The following is a 19,479-nucleotide window of genomic DNA, read 5'->3' on the forward strand; positions in this document are numbered from 1 at the left end:
TGTGATTTTCTCTTATGACCCAAACAAACCTCCACGTTACCAATCCCTAATCTCTGTCTTTAAATTGGAATATCTTACATTATATGTTTTTTCGGGGGGTACTGTGATTGGGGGAATGCCTTGATCATATGTAAATTTTGTTGCATGTAAATGATAAATCAGAAATTGAATGATAAGTTAAAAGTAGCCCAGTTTTGAGGAAGGCTTCATTAAACCGAAACACGTGTCACAACAGGGCGTTTTTTGATTTAACTTTTGATCGAAATAAAACATACAACTTTCGAGAATTAATTTGCGCAGAGTCACAGAGTTATTTCTTCATTCAAAAAATTAATTTACACCTTTACAAAAAATATTTCAAAAGAATAAAAGATAAAAGCAAATCTTCAATTTAGGACTGACATATTTCCTGCTTCATAATTCGTAATTTCATACTTATAACACAATTATAAAGGATCACAACACAAAACAAATATTAAAACAGATCATAACATAACACTTATTGCCTCCCTTGGTGCGTCTCGCAAGGAGGGGGCCAGGGTCCCTTTAAATCACAAGGTTCCTAAAACGGACCACTTTCAGGAACTAAGTGATGTAAACCTTCTAAAATTTGGAAAGACAAGAAAAACCCAAGGAGCAGAACGGATAAAAAGTAAGCAGAAAGATCACGCTGTTGCCAATTTCAATAGTACATAACAATACTCCCACCCATAAGGTCGCATTTAAGAGGACAAATCACAAAGGTGTGCACACTTCCTCCCCCACAAAATACAGTCTTTCATTTAATCGCTGCAGATCAACCTCAATTATACCCACAAGTCCCACTGTTGCCAAGAAGATGGAGTTGCTCTGTCCCCACATACAACGCAACCAAACCATGTCACGTTCATAACAAGAGTTGGATCTCAAAAAGGTTCCCAAGCAAGTGAGTCTTTGTGATTCGAAGTGCACACAATACATAAATAGATGCTCCAGAGTTTCGGGCTCATTCCCCCTGGCACAGAACCTACAGTATTCGCTGATCCCAGACTCTTTATAACCAGACCAGTTCCTAATACGAGAACCCGTGTGGATAAGGTCTAGTCGAAATCTCCTGTAGATCCTCCTGACATTCTTATCAGGCAAGCACAAGATGTAACGTAGACGTGGAGTGTGTGCGTGTCTAAATTTGGCATAAGAGGAGAATGATGGATACCCTGCAATTCGATCGGAGTTGTGTGCCCATGTGTTCCTAAAGAACCGTAGTTTGGTCACCCCGAGGGAGTCAATCAAATCTTGCTTTGACATATTCAAAGATGATAGGAGTTCAGTCATGCGTTTCTGGAAGGCATAGATGGATACCGGGAAATCTTCATATAGCATTCACCTAAAGTCCTCATAGAGGGAGTTTGCAGGTGGCGACAACATTTTCGAATAGGTGTTGAACATACGCCATTCAAACTTGTCAGCCAATGTGTGCAGACCTAATTCATGTAACAAGATGGAGTTTGGCAAATACCCAGGGAGACATAAAACCTTTTTCCATATTTTTCCCTGAAGTAGGTTCAATGTGGGGCCCATGTTCAACAAACATACATCCAGGTTGTTTAGTAGAATGGGTTCTACTTTCATTAAATAAAAATGTATTAATGGCATAAGAGAGTACTTACAGTGTCGCGAGAAGATGATACTCATCTGTGCAGACAGGTAAGTCGGTTTAGCGTCTAGAACTACTCGCCATTTGCCAAAAGACATAATGTTTGAAATCTGATACCCCAGGTATGTAATCTCGCCCATGATCTTAATAGGGCTAGAGTTGACGGTATACTTGGAGCCGTGGGTTTTCCTCTTTACCGTAAAGACTATGATGTTTGATTTATCTGAGTTAATTGTCACGTTGTTCGTCTCACAATATTGTTGGAAGAGGTTCAGTTTATTCTGAAGCCCAAAGGGCACTCTATCAAACAGTATGACGTCATCGGCAAACGCTAACCAATTCAGGCGCAACTTTCCCAAGATAACTGGAAATGTGTTGGATGCCTCCCATAGTTGCTCAATGTCTGCCAGGTACAGGTTAAAGAGTACCGCGGCCAGGTTGCATACCTGCTTTACTCAAATTAGTGTTGGTATGCTAGCTATCAGATAGTAGGCCCTCTGCGTTGATAAGAACCCTGTAAAATGTATTCAGGTACAATGCCGCTAAAATCACTACCAGATGGGAGGGGATTCCACAGGACAATATTTTACGCCAAAGACGGGTGCGGAGCACGCTGTCAAATGCAGGCGATAAGTCTAAGGATGCCATGTATATTTGACCATTGGCCTGAGTGCGTGAAGATGCAAACAAGTGCGCAAGGATCGACGCGTTTAGCTGTGTACCCATTGCCCTGCGGAAACCCACCTAGGCTTTGGATAGAATTCCAGCGGTGGTGATAAATGCCTCCAATTGGCACAAAACTAAGCAAGCAAAAATTTTTGCTGCTATATCAATTAAGGCGATGGGGCTGGAATATGCAGGATCGTCTGGGGGCCCTTTTTGTGTATAGGTATTATTATTGCCATCAACCAAGATGGTTGTATATGGGCCGCTTTATAAATCAGTTGGTAGCAAAGGAGCAAGTGCCTTGCCCAAAAGTTCAGGTCGTCCTTGTAAGCACAGGGTGGCAACCCATCAGATCCTGCAGCTTTGGAAAATTTCAGTTGTGAAATAGCCCATATTACATCTTTGAGCTCCCATGGGCATTTGTCAGGGAACTGCAGCTGCGGAACACCAGACTCCAGACTGCAGTGGTGTGCAGGCACTTCATATTTCTTTCCAAAGAAAGACTGCCAATGGGAACCGGATATTGTCGCAACCATATGCTTATCAGCCTTGCCGGTAGAGTTTCTTAGAATAGACCACAGGTCTCTGATGTTACGCTTACATAGGTGTTCTATCATGGGCCTCATTACAACCCAGGCGGTAAGTTCCCTACTTTACCAACATGGTGTAAACTCCGTTTACACCATGGTGGATGGCGGATTTACCGCCCCATTCCAAGGTGAGTGGGGCGGTAAATCCCCATTCCCCATTTACCCTTCCCCATTCCCATAATGGGAGTGGGGAAGGCGCTAATTAGGGCACCGTAAATTACGGTGCCGTAATTAGCACCAAGGCGGGTTAGCGCCTTGCATTTTAACGCCTGCTAGAAGCAGGCGTTAAAATGGTAATCAGGCGTTAAGGGTTAACGGCGCCGACGGCGCCGTTAAACCCTTAACGCCTGGGTTGTAATGAGGCCCCATGTGTTGGTTTGCATGGTTATGGGCAGCATAGCGTAACTCCTTTACTTTTTTCTTATACAATGAGACGATTAGATTTTTTGCTGTCTTGTATGCTGCTGCATTTACATGGGATCGTCTTGCCATCTGGAGATCACAATTTTTCCGATTTTTTACAGCGGCTACCTCTGACGAAAATGTATGCACTGCGCAGGGTACAACTTTACACAATGAAGCCTTAGATAGGGTCACCAAATGCCCGTGGACCATCAACAGATTTAGTTTGTTGACTTGCTCCATATAGGCCACGGATAAATGATCGTCAGTGGGCACCACCAGATCCCTGTTGACTAAGAACACAATTTTGCGACATATACGAGGCTGCCATCTTACTGACAATGCATTCCGATCTCTTTCCACTACTGCCGCAGACGGCGCAGAATCATTAGATTTGACCGTAATGTGGAGCCTCGTGCTCAACATACTATGGTCTCCCAAGCCCATCTTCAATATTGAGATCGGGTCGAGCAATCCGGAACGTGTTGCTGATGCAAGCACATAGTCAATTAGTGAGGAAGAATTACCACGCTGTCAGGAAATCTTGGGACTGTGGATGGCAAGAGGAGTTGGGTAAATCCCCCAATTGTCAAAAAGCCCAGCCCATAACTTACCTCTCCTATGGGCCTGCAATGCATAGGGGGTTAAGTGATATGACAACGAAATAATACCGTCAAGATCTAAACTTGAGTTAAGATCTCCACCGATCAAAAGTTCGTGTTTTGGAAAAAGCAGCAAGACCTTAGCCAAGATACCATTTAACTCAGCTATAGAAGCTTCCAGAGGAACAACGCTAGGATTCCAATAGATTGAGAGCAGAAGGAGTGAGTGTAAAATGCTACGTGTCAGAGACATTTCCACCATTAGAAAGGTGTCAGACTTATCCACTAACTGTACCCCAAGTTTCAAACTATTTCTAATAAGGATGGCAATGCCACCACTAGGGCGGCCCAACTGCTGCGTGCAGGAACACCAAAAGATAAATAGCCATCTTGCACAATATTGTCCAATGCCATCATTTCCTGAAGCAACAAAATTTCGGAGCATCGCGAGCCCCAACCCGTTCATGTCATGCCGTAAGAGTTCTTGTGCCACAACAGTTCCAGGATGCAATGGCAATACTCGATGGTTATGAGTTTGCAGATTCTCCTTTCAGGGAAGCCGCCACTTTAATCAGTGGCTCCAGCCACGATAGGCCACATAGAGCCTGAGTCAACGAGGCCAGTTGCTTCGATAAGACTTTGTGTCATTCGCCGTCCTGTTTGGCGTTTGTATCCGCGTTGGCGGTTACGCGCTGGAAGGGCGTGCGGAGGTTCCACTACGTGATTTCTCTGTTACTCACCCTACGGTCTAGTGGTTTTCCAACATGGCGTCGCTGGTAGTATTTCTTTCCTCCTCTCCCAGCGATCGCGGCGTTGCAACCCCCTTCACTGCGCTAGCTCGCTGCTTTGGGTTTACATGCTAGTTTTCCAGCCTTGACCTCCTCGGTCACTTTCTGTACTTTCGGTCTGCCCTCTCCGGACTATCTCTCTCTCCCTTCCTTCCCTCAGCTCTACGGTGCGCTGTTCTCCACGCCCGCCTCCTCTGCCTTACCTTTCGGCTGCGCTGTCATTCAGCCGCCCTGGTTCCTGTTGCTCCGGAGTTGTTTTCTCTGCTGGTACCCTTTCCGGTGGCTATCTTTCTCTCCGGAACCTTCTTTGCTTCGGATGTCCGGCTTTGCCTGCTCCCATCAGCTAACTGCCTCAAGAACTACAACTGCTTGTTCCAGATCCTCTCAAACCGCTGCACTCCTCGGAGGGTTTTTTCTACCTGAACAGGCTTTTTCCCTTCGTACTGTCTCGCCTCGGGAAGGGGGTCCCAGGTTTGCTATACTTTAGCACTCACTGTGGCTTCCTCTCGAGACAGATACTTTCAACACAAAAAGGAGAAGGACTATCTCTCTCACAGGCAACTGCAACCGGAGGACTTTGAATCAGGTGAGGAGAGTGGGGAGGAACGGGAGTTAGCGGAATCGGCCAAATCGGACAGATTGCAACGCCAACAGATGTCGGCAGAAGAGCAGATACAAGAATTATGGAAGGCCATTCAGGGAATCTCCCAAGAGTTACAAACTGTTAAGGCAGAGAATGTAGTCTTGAAACAGATGATTACTGCCCGCGAACCTTAATCCCCAGTACTTCCTGTCATGGCTCTTTCGGCAGGGAAGTTCGATGGAACTCCTAAAAAGGTCAAAGAGTTTTTGGAGGCCTGCTTAGTATATTTTACTTTCAGGCCCCGGCTGTTTGCCACCGACCAGACAAAGATCGGGTTCATGGTTTCGAACATGACCGGCAATGCCCTGGCATGGGTCACTCCGCTGGTTACCGGGGCTAATCCCATCTTACACTATTTTGCTGGTTTTCAGACCCTGTTGAAGCAGACCTTTGAGAGACCCGAACTGACTTTCACCGCCTGCGAGGACCTGTTGGATATCCGACAAGGGTCATCGGATGTTCTATCGTACATATCAGAATTCAAGAGATTGGCTTTGGGTGCTGGGTGGTCTGAACAGGCACAATTTGCCATATTTCGGCGAGGCCTTAAGGAGGAAATTAAGGACGAACTAGCCAGGGCTTCCAGGCCACCATCTTTTTCGGATCTGCTTTCCCCAGCCTTGCAAATTGAATACAGACTGCAGGAACAAAGGTCAGAACGCCGAAAACAACGAACAACCGTTCATTTTTCCGATTCCACCGTCTCCTCCTCTCCTTCCCATACTACAGACGAACCCATGCAGATTGGAGCAACTAGAGGACCTCTTACCGCGGCTGAAAGAAGAAGAAGGAAGGAGAAAGGTCTATGTGCCTATTGTGGATCGGATCAACATCTCCTCAAGAAATGTACTGAACTTCCTCAGAAACGTCAGGGAAACGGTTTCCCTCGGCGCCAGTAGGGACCTGGTTCCGAGGGGCTTCTGATTCATCCACCAGTCCCTAGGTCTCTCTCTCTGTTTCGGCTCCATACATTCCTGAGGATTCCAGGCTTATGGTTCTACCTGTTATAATAAAGGTCAACGGCAGAACAGTTGAGTGTCTCGCACTCCTGGACTGCAGAGCCGCCGGAAACTTTGTCGATGTCATTTGGACCAAAAGGATGGGTCTCCGTACCTTGCCTCGCAAAGAAGATCAAAAGGTAGAAGGGGTCGACGGTTCTCCTCTCTCTTCAGGGCCTATTACTCACACCACCGTAGATCTATCAGTTACCATATTTCAACATTCTGAGACAATCCGGTTCGACATTATTCGAGCTGCCCATTTTCCGGTCATTCTTGGAATCACATGGCTCAGAAAACATAACCCTCATGTCAATTGGGCGGACAATCAACTACAATTTAGTTCCTCCTACTGCAAGCTCAACTGTTTTTCTGACGACGGTATTCCTCAGATTGTTACAGGGTCTACCACACAACTGGCTGGGGTTCATGCTCTACCTCTGTACTGTTCCCCTTACTCGGAGGTTTTCGTCGAAAGAAAGCCAGCGACCTTACCTCCCCATAGGCCAGAAGATTTTAACATTGACTTAGAACCCAATGCTTTGGTTCCATTCTGTAGGATGTTCTCTTTAACTCAAGCGGAAAGAAAGGTTCTTAAAGATTATCTTGATGCCAATGTTCAGAATGGGCTCATTCAACCTTCCAAGTCTCCTGCCGGAGCTTCTTTGTTCTTTATCAAGAAGAGAGACTCAACTGAATTACGCCCATGTATCGATTACCGAGGTCTCAACAAGGTTACTATCCGGGATCGGTATCCTATGCCATTAATACATGAGATCATTGAAGCTGTTCAAGGTGCACGTTGGTTCACCAAATTAGACCTCAGAAATGCCTACCATTTGTTACGCATCGCCAAAGGAGATGAATGGAAGACCGCTTTTCGCACTCCTTTCGGTCTATTTGAGTACCGAGTAATGCCCTTTGGTTTGGTGAATGCTCCTGCTGTATTTCAACGGTTTATGGATCGGATGTTTTCAGACTTATTGTCTGTCTCCATGATCATATACCTGGACGACATTCTTATATATTCCAGCACCCTAGAGGACCACAAAACCCATGTCCAAAAAGTTTTGGAAAGACTTAAAAACAACCAACTTCTTGTCAAACCAGAGAAGTGTGTTTTTGCTGCTACTTCAGTGCCCAATCTAGGGTATCATCTTTCTGAAAGAGGCATCGCCATGGATCCCAACAAAGTTTCTGCTATTCTGGACTGGCCTTCTCCGGCTTCGATCAAAGAGGTCCAAAGGTTTCTTGGGCTCTCTAATTTCTATCGCTCATTCATCCCAAACTTCTCTAAAGCAGTTCTCCCTATTACTTCTTTACTCAAGAAGGTCAACAATCCCTTTAGCTGGACTTCCGAAGCAGAACAGAGTTTTCACAATCTCAATAACCTTTTTTGTACTGCTCCCATTTTGCGCCATCCTGACCAGAATAGACAGTTCATCGTCGAAACGGACGCCTCGGCCTTGGCCATTGGAGCTGTTCTGCTACAAGTGTTCGAGGAACGAGAACACCCCATTTGTTACCTTTCCAAGACGTTGTCTCCCAGCCAACTCAACTACTCCGTACTTGAAAAAGAATTGCTGGCTATAAAACACGCATGTGAGACCTGGCGACATCTATTGATGGGAGCAAGGCAGACCGTTATCATCAGAACGGACCATAAGAATCTCAAGGTCCTTCAGAATATGGAGTGTGTCAACTCCAGGCAGGCTCGCTGGGCATATTTCTTTGCCCAATATGATTTGCGAATTACCTACTTGCCTGGTACCAACAATACTCTTGCGGATGCTCTCTCTCGGAAGGGTCCCAAATGTGAGGAGAAAAGACATACCCCAGAGCCGATGTTCCACAGGAATAGGATCTTAACGGTTGCTAATACCTTTTTGGAAGAGGTTCGAGCCGGTGTTGCTTCGGAAGGTACTGTTCCGCTACTCAGAGGAGAGACTTCCTACACCAACAAAGAGGGTTTGCTATTCCTCAACCATCGTCTATACATACCTTCCGGTCCACTACGTCTGAAGATCATAAATTGGTGTCATGATTCACTCACTGCAGGTCATCGTGGGAAGCTAAGTACCACAGAAACTATCACTCGTTCTTTCTTTTGGCCGGAACTCAAAAAGGATGTGGAGGAATACATACTCAGTTGCCCGGTTTGTGCCATGACTAAGTCCATTACCGGCAAGCCCTTGGGTCTTCTCACCCAACCTGAGGTACCCTCTCGCCCTTGGGGTTTGCTTTCTACGGATTTCATTGTAGAACTTCCTGTTTCTAACTCCTGCTCCTGTATTATGGTTACAGTTGACACCTTGACCAAACTGGCTCATTTTTCCCCATTGCATGGTCTTCCTACTGCTACCGAGATGGCTGAGGTTTTCGCCCAGGATATCTCCGTCTTCATGGTCTCCCTGACAAGATCATCTCGGATCGTGGCAGCCAATTCGTTTTGAAGTTTTGGAAGGCTCTTTGTTCTCGCCTTGGTATGGAACGTGCTCTGTCGTCTGGCTTCCACCCTCAGACCAACGGTCAAACTGAGCGCCTTAACGCCACATTGGAACAGTACCTTAGATGCTACAGCAATCGTCTTCATGACAATTGGGTTTCTTTGCTTCCTACGGCAGAGTTTACTTATAATAACTAATTTCATACAGCCATTGGACTCTCTCCTTTCTTTTGCACCTATGGGGTACACCCAGAATCTCTTCTTCCCTACATTCCGTCACCCACCAATTCCCCGACGGCTGAAGAAGTACTGCAGTCTATTTCTGATGCACACGTCACTGCCAGAAGGTGTTTGGAGAAGAGTCGTCAATACAACAAAACCAAGCGGACAAACATCGTAGGCCTTGCCCTGAATGGAAGGAAGGGGACAAGGTCTGGTTGTCCACCAGGTTCTTGCCGCGATGGGTTCACCCTTCTAAACTCTCTCCTGGCTTTTTGGGTCCTTTTCCCATTCTTTCCAAAATAAATCCTGTTGCCTTTCGACTGAAACTACCTCCTTACCTCCGCCGCATTCATCCTGTCTTCCATGCCTCTCTTCTCAAACCTTTCATCCCGGACGTCCACCAGAGAGCTGTTCCTGACCAGCCTTTTCCTTAGGTGGATTCCTCTAGGGAATATGAGGTCTCTGCTTTATGTGACTCCCGCCACTACCGTGGTAGGTTGGAGTATTTGGTGTCTTGGAAGGGTTACCCTAGGTCGGGTGACTCGTGGGAACCGGTTTCCAACATTCATGCCCCTCGGTTGTTGGCTCAGTTTCATGCCCGCTTCCCCTTTAAGCCGGGGGTCCTACGCTCTGGGAGGGGACATACTGTCATTCGCCGTCCTGTTTGGCGTTTGTATCCGCGTTGGCGGTTACGCGCTGGAAGGGCGTGCGGAGGTTCCACTACGTGATTTCTCTGTTACTCACCCTACGGTCTAGTGGTTTTCCAGCATGGCGTCGCTGGTAGTATTTCTTTCCTCCTCTCCCAGCGATCGCGGCGTTGCAACCCCCTTCACTGCGCTAGCTCGCTGCTTTGGGTTTACACGCTAGTTTTCCAGCCTTGACCTCCTCGGTCACTTTCTGTACTTTCGGTCCGCCCTCTCCGGACTATCTCTCTCTCCCTTCCTTCCCTCAGCTCTACGGTGCGCTGTTCTCCACGCCCGCCTCCTCTGCCTTACCTTTCGGCTGCGCTGTCATTCAGCCGCCCTGGTTCCTGTTGCTCCGGAGTTGTTTTCTCTGCTGGTACCCTTTCCGGTGGCTATCTTTCTCTCCGGAACCTTCTTTGCTTCGGATGTCCGGCTTTGCCTGCTCCCATCAGCTAACTGACTCAAGAACTACAACTGCTTGTTCCAGATCCTCTCAAACCGCTGCACTCCTCGGAGGGTTTTTTCTGCCTGAACAGGCTTTTTCCCTTCGTACTGTCTCTCCTCGGGAAGGGGGTCCCAGGTTTGCTATACTTTAGCACTCACTGTGGCTTCCTCTCGAGACAGATACTTTCAACACAAAAAGGAGAAGGACTATCTCTCTCACAGGCAACTGCAACCGGAGGACTTTGAATCAGGTGAGGAGAGTGGGGAGGAACGGGAGTTAGCGGAATCGGCCAAATCGGACACTTTGCTCTGAAGCTCATGAGATACCAGTGATGGATCACCCTTTGCTCGGTCCTCAAACACAGGCACAGCAAAGTCTAGGAATAACCATGCGCTCTCCATGTTCACAAACAGGTATGGAGAGAGACCCAGGGACTCAAAGTCGTCTTTAAAGTCCAAGATTAATTTTGTGATTTTTTGAGACTGGACTTTGCACAGCACCCTGTAGTTGTTATGTGGTGCCAATTTCACCCATTACATATCCTTGGTTGCCAAATTTCGTAAAGAGGGGATCTGATAGAAGGTGTTCATCAAAAAGGACCTATTGATCCTCGCTGTTCCGTTGGTATCATGGTCGCTTACCCACCCAATGATTTGCTTCATATCTTTAGGAGTCTCTAGAAAAGACAACCTTTCAGAGTGACCCGATCCTGAGTTCGCCTTCCAGGGAACATCCCCCTCAGTCCCTTGTGAGTCTTTTCTCACCACGTTGGATGTTGCCCACAGGCCCGGTACTTTTATGGCCTTTTCCTTGTCTTTTGCTGCCGCAAGGTATACCTCTTCCCAAGAGGCAGGACCGTTTGTGAATCCCTCATAGGTGGGCACAGATGGCAATGTCGCGTTTTCTTTTCCTTGTGGTTTAAGGCCACCTATCTCTTCCAAGGGCACAACTGCCGCCTTTTTGCTTTCAATACTCAGGAAGAAACTATGTAGCTGGGATTGAGACTTGTCAATACTTATCCCTGTAGATTTTGAGGTCGGCACCTGCACGTTTCCACTTTTTATTGCCTTAATCTGAAGGTTTTTCTTACTTTCCTCATTCAATTCCAAAAGGTTTAGTGCTAGGTCGTCTGTGCTTGCACCAGATTTACTGCTCAAAGCAGGCACCACTTCCTTGGAAGAATGAGGAGGTGCCTCCGTTCTACCTTTTGTTTGGGCTTTCTTCTGAGAGGTTTTCGCCACGTTTAGGCGTTTTTGTGCTCACAAAAAAGACTTCTTTGCCTTTCGATAAATAAACTGCCTCCCACCTTGATTATGTCGGTCAGTGCAGAGGGGCTGTCCAGAGACATGGATGGCACGGTGTCGGTCACCATTGCTCCAGATCGAAACTCAGCAGCCACGGAAGATTCGGTTTTTGTGACTACATTGAAAAGCAGTTGTTCCACCTGGAGTAGGCGCTCATGGTGAAGTTTGGCTACCTCCAAAAGATTGATGGACTCATTGCTACCATGCTCTTTTACAGTCATATCTGCTCCTTGCAGCACCTGAGCGTACGATCTTAGTGGCAAGTAACAGTTGCTTGCCACATTGTCTGTTTGTGTGCCCTGTGACTGTACTTCAGAGGTTGGTACGGCAAAGGTAGCAAGTGGGGCCTTAAGGGACATCATTTTTTCAAATTGGGTAAAGTAAAACGATTTCGATTGCTCCTCAGCCAATATGTAACCTTTTCATTTCATGATTTTTTCTTTCATAAATGCCAGGAAACCCTGCATTTCTCTTATTGAACAATGAGTTAGTTCATGGCCCTTATCAAGAAGGTTAAGTATTCTTGAAATGACTGGAAAGTCAAATGGATCATGCCGAAACATATCAGAAGGGGAGTCCTACGGCGTCAATGAAGGCCTTTCTTCCCCTTTGGAAGCGACGTGGCCCACGCCATAATTCCCTGCCGCCTGAGCCCCCAATAAGGATGGCAATTGGGACTCCATGGGCTCTGGGTATCAATCATCAGCATTACCTCAACCTGAATTCACCCCCTAGACAGCCCCTGAGCTACTATGCCCAGGGAATCCCTTCTAGGTTCACCAAACTCTTTGTAACCGGGTTCCTCAGGAAGGTGAAAATGTACTTGTTCACGAAATGGATAAGACCTGGATGCAGGTGAAGAAGGGCCAAGGGAGAGACACACCCGTTTCCCTAACTCACTCATAATAGTTCGGGCAAGCATAGATGTATCAGAAACGTGCACAAAACCCTCTTGGACCTCTTTTGCTGCACAATCATAGTCGTGTACGTGGGGATAGTCACAAACAATCTGCCCTTCGTTCTCGTTGGCGTCTTGTATAGAGAAGGAAGGTTGGTTCTTGATTACATGGGCCACCTTTGCCAGTGCCTCCATTCCAGAAATGGGATGTATCAATGGAACAGGGAACCCCCTCTTGGTCGAATGACCGAGGCACCTCAGGCGTGGTTATTGACATAGAAACTAGTCATTTTTTACTAGGTGGTAGCAAAGGTAAAGTGCTATTAAGCAATTTATTCACTGAACTTTTTGCGGTGGATTTAGAAGGATTGCCCGTCTTGTTACCACTTCTCAGTGCACAGCTCATATTCTAATTCAGGACAGCAGATGATGCCAAGTGGCTTACCCAAAGCACCGTGAACCCACAAGGATTCACACGGTTAAAGCTGTGCATTGGTATTACTTACACAGAAGCAACCACCCTCCGGCAGCTACCCTCACAGACTAGGTTTCATTATTGCATATAGCCCGGGCCAACTCCCCTAGCCCCCATTTTATAGACTGTAGTGTGGTTACCGGGATGCAACACGCGGATGCAGGAGGTACACAGGTGGCTAACCTGCCGTGTTGCATACACAAGCCACCACTCCTTGTAGGGCTCTTGTCAGAAGAGGGAGGACCCTAGGCCCACAGACTCCCCCTAACACTTAAGAGCAAGAAGGTGTACAGGTGGAACAGGTCGCTCCTCAGTTTAAAGCTCACTCAAGATATACAACAGAGCCTGGGCCCACAGTCACCTCCAACCTAACACAAAAATTAGCTCTTCGCCAGGGGTTCAAAGGCACCTACGCCCGCAGTCACCCCCTACCTCACACAACAGAAAGCTCCCGTCAGGGGTTCAAAGGCTCCTCGGTCCACAGCCACCCCCAACCTCACACAAAGTAAACTCTTTGCCAGGGGTTAAAAGGCACTTGGGCCCGCAGTCACTCCCTACCTCACACCAAAGGAAGCACTTTTCAGGGGTTCAAAGGTGCATAGGCCCGCAGTCACCCCCTACCTCACATGACCAGAAGCTCTTAACCAGGGATTTGCAGGCACCTGGGCTCACCGATTCCCCCTACCTCATGGTAGGCTGGTCTGGGGATATTGTCGCCAAGACCCCACATAATTTGCAGCTCTCACAGAAGGTTCGGGCACCAGGGCTAGCGTGCCCCCCCAGCACTCAACAGTGCTGGTACACAAAATGCTAGGTCTACCACAGTGGATTCAAGTACCCTCCGGTACTTGATGATTGCTTCGATCCTGCAAGGCAACTTTAGCTTTGTTAGCAGTCACTACACACGGCTGCAGAGATCAGCAGGAGCCAGAAAGCAAAGGCAAACAAAAATACAGCGTTAACCCTCCTTCTGTCCAGGGAGGTGCAACTAGACAGATGATTATGGCATGGACTTCAAAGTCTAAACTCAATGAGGATAAGTTCTGCTTCACGCTCACTCAGATTGTGGAAAAGCCAGAGTTTTCAAAAGTCACAATGTACATCTGTGTGCTGACAGAGAACTGCGACTGCAGATCTCACAAAGCAGCCAGTAACCAGAAGGAGCTTTACAAGTTATTACGTGTCTTACCGTCACAAGGAAATCGCCAGGAATAGGGGGTCGAGATTTTTCCGACCAATGCCTTAACCCTAACGCCTCCGCCACTCATCGAACACCAAACACACTACTGGCACACCGGGCAGCGCTCCGCGCATGCGCGGTGTATAAGAGAGGTGAGACAGAGTCCAATGGAGGTAGAAAAGGGACTTGTAGAGTAATCCAGTAATCCAATGATAAAGATAGGGAAACTCCAAAGCCAATAGGTAAAGGCAGCAAGGAATAGCACTAGCTTCCACTTCAAGTCAGGAGGACCCAGGAATCAACCTCCTTCACCAGTAACACCAAACACACTACTGGCACACCGCACCAGGGATGACGGTGGTTATGTTGTAGCATAGGTAGAGTTGGTAGTGGAGAATCAAAAATTGTTGATGGGTGAAATGTGGGGGCAGGTGATAGGAGCAAGCCCTTTCATTGTTTGAGGTTCAAAGTGGTCAATGGGGCAGAATGTGTTGGCTGAGCGAAGGATGGGTAGGAGTTTGGTGGGGAGGTGGGAGAAAAGTTGGATAGTAAAGAAAAGGGCAGGAATAGTAAGAGGTGGAAAGAAGGAGGGATGGGTGGGAGAGATAGGAGGGTGGTCAGGGTGACACATTTTACAGATTAGATTTTGGTGAAGTAGAAGACAAAGTTAGCAAAAGAGAAAGAGGAGCTTAGTGTGTGTTTTTGTGGAGAAAGCATAGCTTGGAGGGTCATTGAATGTGGGAGGGGAGATATGAGGTCAGTCTAGTAGGAGGACTTGGCAGTGTCAAGATCAGTAGTGACAGCAGGCAGGAGAGTAGGGTAGCGATCTTTGCACCAACAATGTAGGTGGATGAGCATAATTATCTTTAGTCGTTAGATTGCTAGGCAGATCCAAGGTTGTGGGCAGGGGCGATAGGGGGTAAAGGAGCAAACATGATAGTGACAGTTGAGGGAAGGTGGAACAAACTCTGTTGAACTCTTCCAAGGGGAGTTCATTGGAGTGGGCATCTGAAGAAGAGCGGGCTAGAAGAGAGGTCTTGACTTGGTCAAGGTAGGGGGCCATAGAGTTTGTTTTCTTTGAGGTTGGTGAATAATATTAGTCGGTGCGCTCTATGCCCTTCTTAGTATGTAGTGGTTCATTCAATTTCTGACTAATCCAAGCTATGTGGAGGTCAGTGGCTGCATGACTACATAGAGGCCAGTATCCACTGAGCGGTCTGTAGGTTTAGGTAAGCGGTTGTGTTTCTATGTTAGCTTGTGCGCCTTATTGTATACAGTTTTCGCATAATTTGTGTCTTCAATAATTTTCAAATGCACACTAATTAGTGAATCAACTCATTGGTTTTAATTCAATCATTTCAATGGGCCTCATTACGACTTTGGAGGTAGCCATGGCGCTGTTAGCGCCATGGCTGCCTTCGAAATCGTCTCCGGGTCCCTTCTGGTGGGGTGGGGACTTACCGGGACATTCCGCCCTAGGCAGACCCGGTAAGTCCCCATTCCAAATGCCATTCCCCATTCCCATTTGAGCCCCCATAGGGCTCAATGGGAAGGCGCTAATAACGGGCCTGCTAATTGCGGGCCCGTTATTAGCTCCAAGGTCCCTTAACGAATCCCGTAAAGAACGTGTGGTCAGACCACACGTCCTTTACGGTTCCCGCTAAGGGACCTCGGAATTGGGCGGTAAGGGATTACCAGCACTGGTCTCCTTAAAGGAATCATTCGGTCAGAAAATATTATTGTCCCTATGGATCGGCCATGTGGTTTTAACCATAATTCGATCGATTGTACAAACATTTCCTATGCACCTTGCCCGAGTTTTCGTCTCTTGAACACAAGCAAAATCAGGCAGCAGGGCACTGCCATTTTGTGATAATCTTATCACTTTCCGCACACAAACTTTCCCCATGACAGTGGTCAGTACAGGGGATTTTCCCTCGCCGAACTGCAACCAGAACTTTACAATCTGTAGTATTTTATGTGCCATCAAAATAAGAAACCAAATAAAACACAACATATTTTTATCTATGGTTGTTTCCGTTTTTAAGTGAATCAAGTGTGTGCACCGTGTGAGGCCATGTGTGCACGTCTCCCGGCCCATCCATCCCACACCCCACTATCAAAGGCAGTTCGCGCCAGTGGATGTGCGCTGCCTTGGGGGGCTGTCAGGGGTGCGAAGGGCCAAGGTGCCAAAAAACATATACACTTCAAAAGCTATCTTACGCCCAGGGGCCATTGTTCACATGGCCTCCTCAGATCCTGTGGCTCCAGGCAGGCTCCCCTGAAGCAGACCCTGCCCCTGCAATCCACATAATTGTGTCTCCATTCAGCAGTGTTCCTGTGCCTTGTCTGCACACCTCCCGGCCCATCCATCCCACCCCCCACTATCAAAGGTAGTTCGCGCCAGTGGATGTGCGCTGCCATGCAGGGATGTCGGGGGCGCAAAGGGCCAAGGTGCCAAAAAACATGTACACTGTGTCTCCAGGCAGGCTCCCCTGAAGCAGGCCGCGCCCCTGCAATGTACATAATGCCATGACATATACACCTCATTCATTCACAAACACACCCCTTTTTGTTATTCTTTATAAACCACTGGATATTTACCATGAGAACATCCTTGAGCACTGCAAGTCAACTTGTGAACGTGCTACTCTCTGACAACTTCAAGTGAACTCGTCAGTGTGCTACCTGTGAACATCTCCCTGTTCTCCTGCCACTAATTACTCTGCTTGCTGAATCCAACTGTTTGTTGGTCAAGGTAAGGACATGTATCCTAATCATATCTCCTTCATTTGTAAATTGATATCTATTCAGAAGTATCTAACTCTGTAGTGCTATGTTAATTTGTATCATTGCTATTGACTTGAGTTTCTTTTATTATGTTATCGGTATATCAATTTTTATCATTGTCAATTGGAATCGTATTGCATCCTTCTCGGACCGTGCCTATAGTATAAGCATGTTTCATTTTCGTGCATGATAGAATATTCAAGGGACGAGTAACATGTTCTGATTTTCAACACATCAATGAATCGTTTGTGAAATTTATACTATTATACAGCCGCACACGCTGCACTGGTTTTGCTGTGGTGCCCAAAAGAAAGCGTGCATCGAACAATGTATGGTCCAATTCATTCTTTCTCACAAGCTTATGCAAAATAATTTTTTAATAATGTTGACCTTTATTTTGCAGAATTTACAACAATGCCTGCATGTTCTATTTTCGGTTGCCCTTCGAAGACCCATGACAAATCCGAAGGCATTACAATGCATGTATTCCCTAAGACTGTTGATCAAATAAGAGAATGGGTCAGACGTTGTGGATATCCACTGGAAAACCTTGAAAGTAGAGTCAACCAAGTCTTGGAGGACAAGAAGGGTCATCGATACCGCATCTGCAGCCTGCACTTCTCACCGGATATGTACGACACATCCTTGTATACAAAGAGGAATCAACCGAGAGCAACTCGGAAATTGCTCCCAAACGCTATTCCGACTTTACTTGTGAAAATGCTGCCACAGGTGAGTCACGCTGCAGGATTTAGCTTTACGCCTTTCTTTTCGGTGTAAATGCCACTTATAGTACTTTCCATATTTATGTGATTGAATAGCTGCTGAAATAATGACTTTTTTGCTAAACATCAGTCCTTGTTTTGTAGAACCCACATAGAAAAATGATTTATGGGGACGGATAACTATGCTATATTATGCGTTTCAATAAGTGTAATTTTCTAGTATTCAGTCTCCTTACATGCCATTTTGTAATGTTTGAATTTCTAAATCGAATAATACTTTCCCTTTACCACTCCATTACAATCCACCGAATTAGAAGGAACAAGATTCAACATCCACGTGTTGCCTGGAGTCATAAACCACTTTGAGTGCGTATCAGGTAATCTTACCTATCTATTCTGTTCCAGACTGGTTTTATGTACGGAATTCTAGATAATGTGATCATATTTTTGCAATGTATCATTGCATTACACAATGGGCCTCATTACGAGTCCGGCGGTAACCGCGGCAGTAAAACCACCTGGTTACCGCCAGACTCGTATTACCATTCCGCCTCCGTGACTCCCGGAAATACCAGGGCATTACGACCCCAGTGTCCCGGGAGTCACGCAGGCGGAATGGTGTTAATCCCCATTCCCATTGAGTCCCTTAGGACTCAATGGGAATGGGGAAGTGGAAACACCGGCACCATCTCGTGATGGTGCTGGTGTTTCCACGTCCGCCTGCAGGCGGGAGGCGTTCAACCTGCCAGGTCAGACCTGGCGGGAAGATCACCTTCCGCCTGCAGCACTCGGGATCGGGCGGTCCGGAATTAACAGTGGCAGCGGGTTTACCGCCACTGTTAATTCCGGACCACCCGACCTGTAATGAGGCCCAATGTTTCTTTACCACTTTACCATTGATAAGTACCTTTGTCGTCTTTCCAAACTGTGTGTCCCGTTTCCAATCTTTTCGACATCACTAATGAAAGTACTCTGTTTCAGGGAGATGCTGAAGCGTCCACTACAATCCGAACACCCCTCGTAGTAGAGCCGGTGTCAGAGGTATGGGTCTTCATAGCTCAATAGGACGAGATAATCTGATCATATTTTCGCAACGTATCATTGCATTGCACAATGTTTCTTTACCACTTTACTGTTGATAAGTACCTTTGTCGTCTTTACAAATTGTGTGTCCCGTTTCCAATCTTTTCAACCTCACTAATGAAAGTACTGTGTTTCAGGGAGATGCTGAAGCGTCCACTACAATCCGAACACCCCTCGTAGTAGATCCGGTGTCAGGAATATTGGTCATTATAGCTCAATAGGACGAGATAATCTGATCATATTTTCACAACGTATCATTGCATTGCACAATGTTTCTTTACCACTTTACTGTTGATAAGTACCTTTGTCGTCTTTACAAATTGTGTGTCCCGTTTCCAATCTTTTCGACCTCACTAATGAAAGTAATGTGTTTCAGGGAGATTCTGAAGCGTCCACTACAATCCGAACACCCCTCGTAGTAAATCCGGTGTCAGGGGTATTGGTCATCATAGCTCAATAGGAAGAGATAATCTGTTCATATTTTCGCAATGTATCATTGCATTGCACAATGTTTCTTTACCACTTTACTGTTGATATGTACCTTTGTCGTCTTTGTCCCATTTCCAATCTTTTAGACCTTACTAATGCAAGTACTGTGTTTCATGGTATGCTGCAGCGTCCACTATAATCCGATCACCCCTCGTAGTAGATCCGGTGTCAGGGGTATTGGTCATCATAGCTCAATAGGACAAGATAATCTGTTCATATTTTTGCAATGTATCATTGCATTGCACAATGTTTCTTTACCACTTTACTGTTGATATGTACCTTTGTTGTCTTTGTCCCGTTTCCAATCTTTTTGACCTTACTAATGCAAGTACTTTGTTTCAGGGAGATACTGCAACGTCCGATACAATTACATTATCCATTGTGGTTGTTCCGGAAACAGACCATACAGTTGCT

The sequence above is a fragment of the Ambystoma mexicanum genome, chromosome 6p, assembly GCF_040938575.1.
Source record: "Ambystoma mexicanum isolate Mex_15411 chromosome 6p, UKY_AmexF1_1, whole genome shotgun sequence".
Taxonomy (NCBI): Eukaryota; Metazoa; Chordata; class Amphibia; order Caudata; family Ambystomatidae; genus Ambystoma; species Ambystoma mexicanum.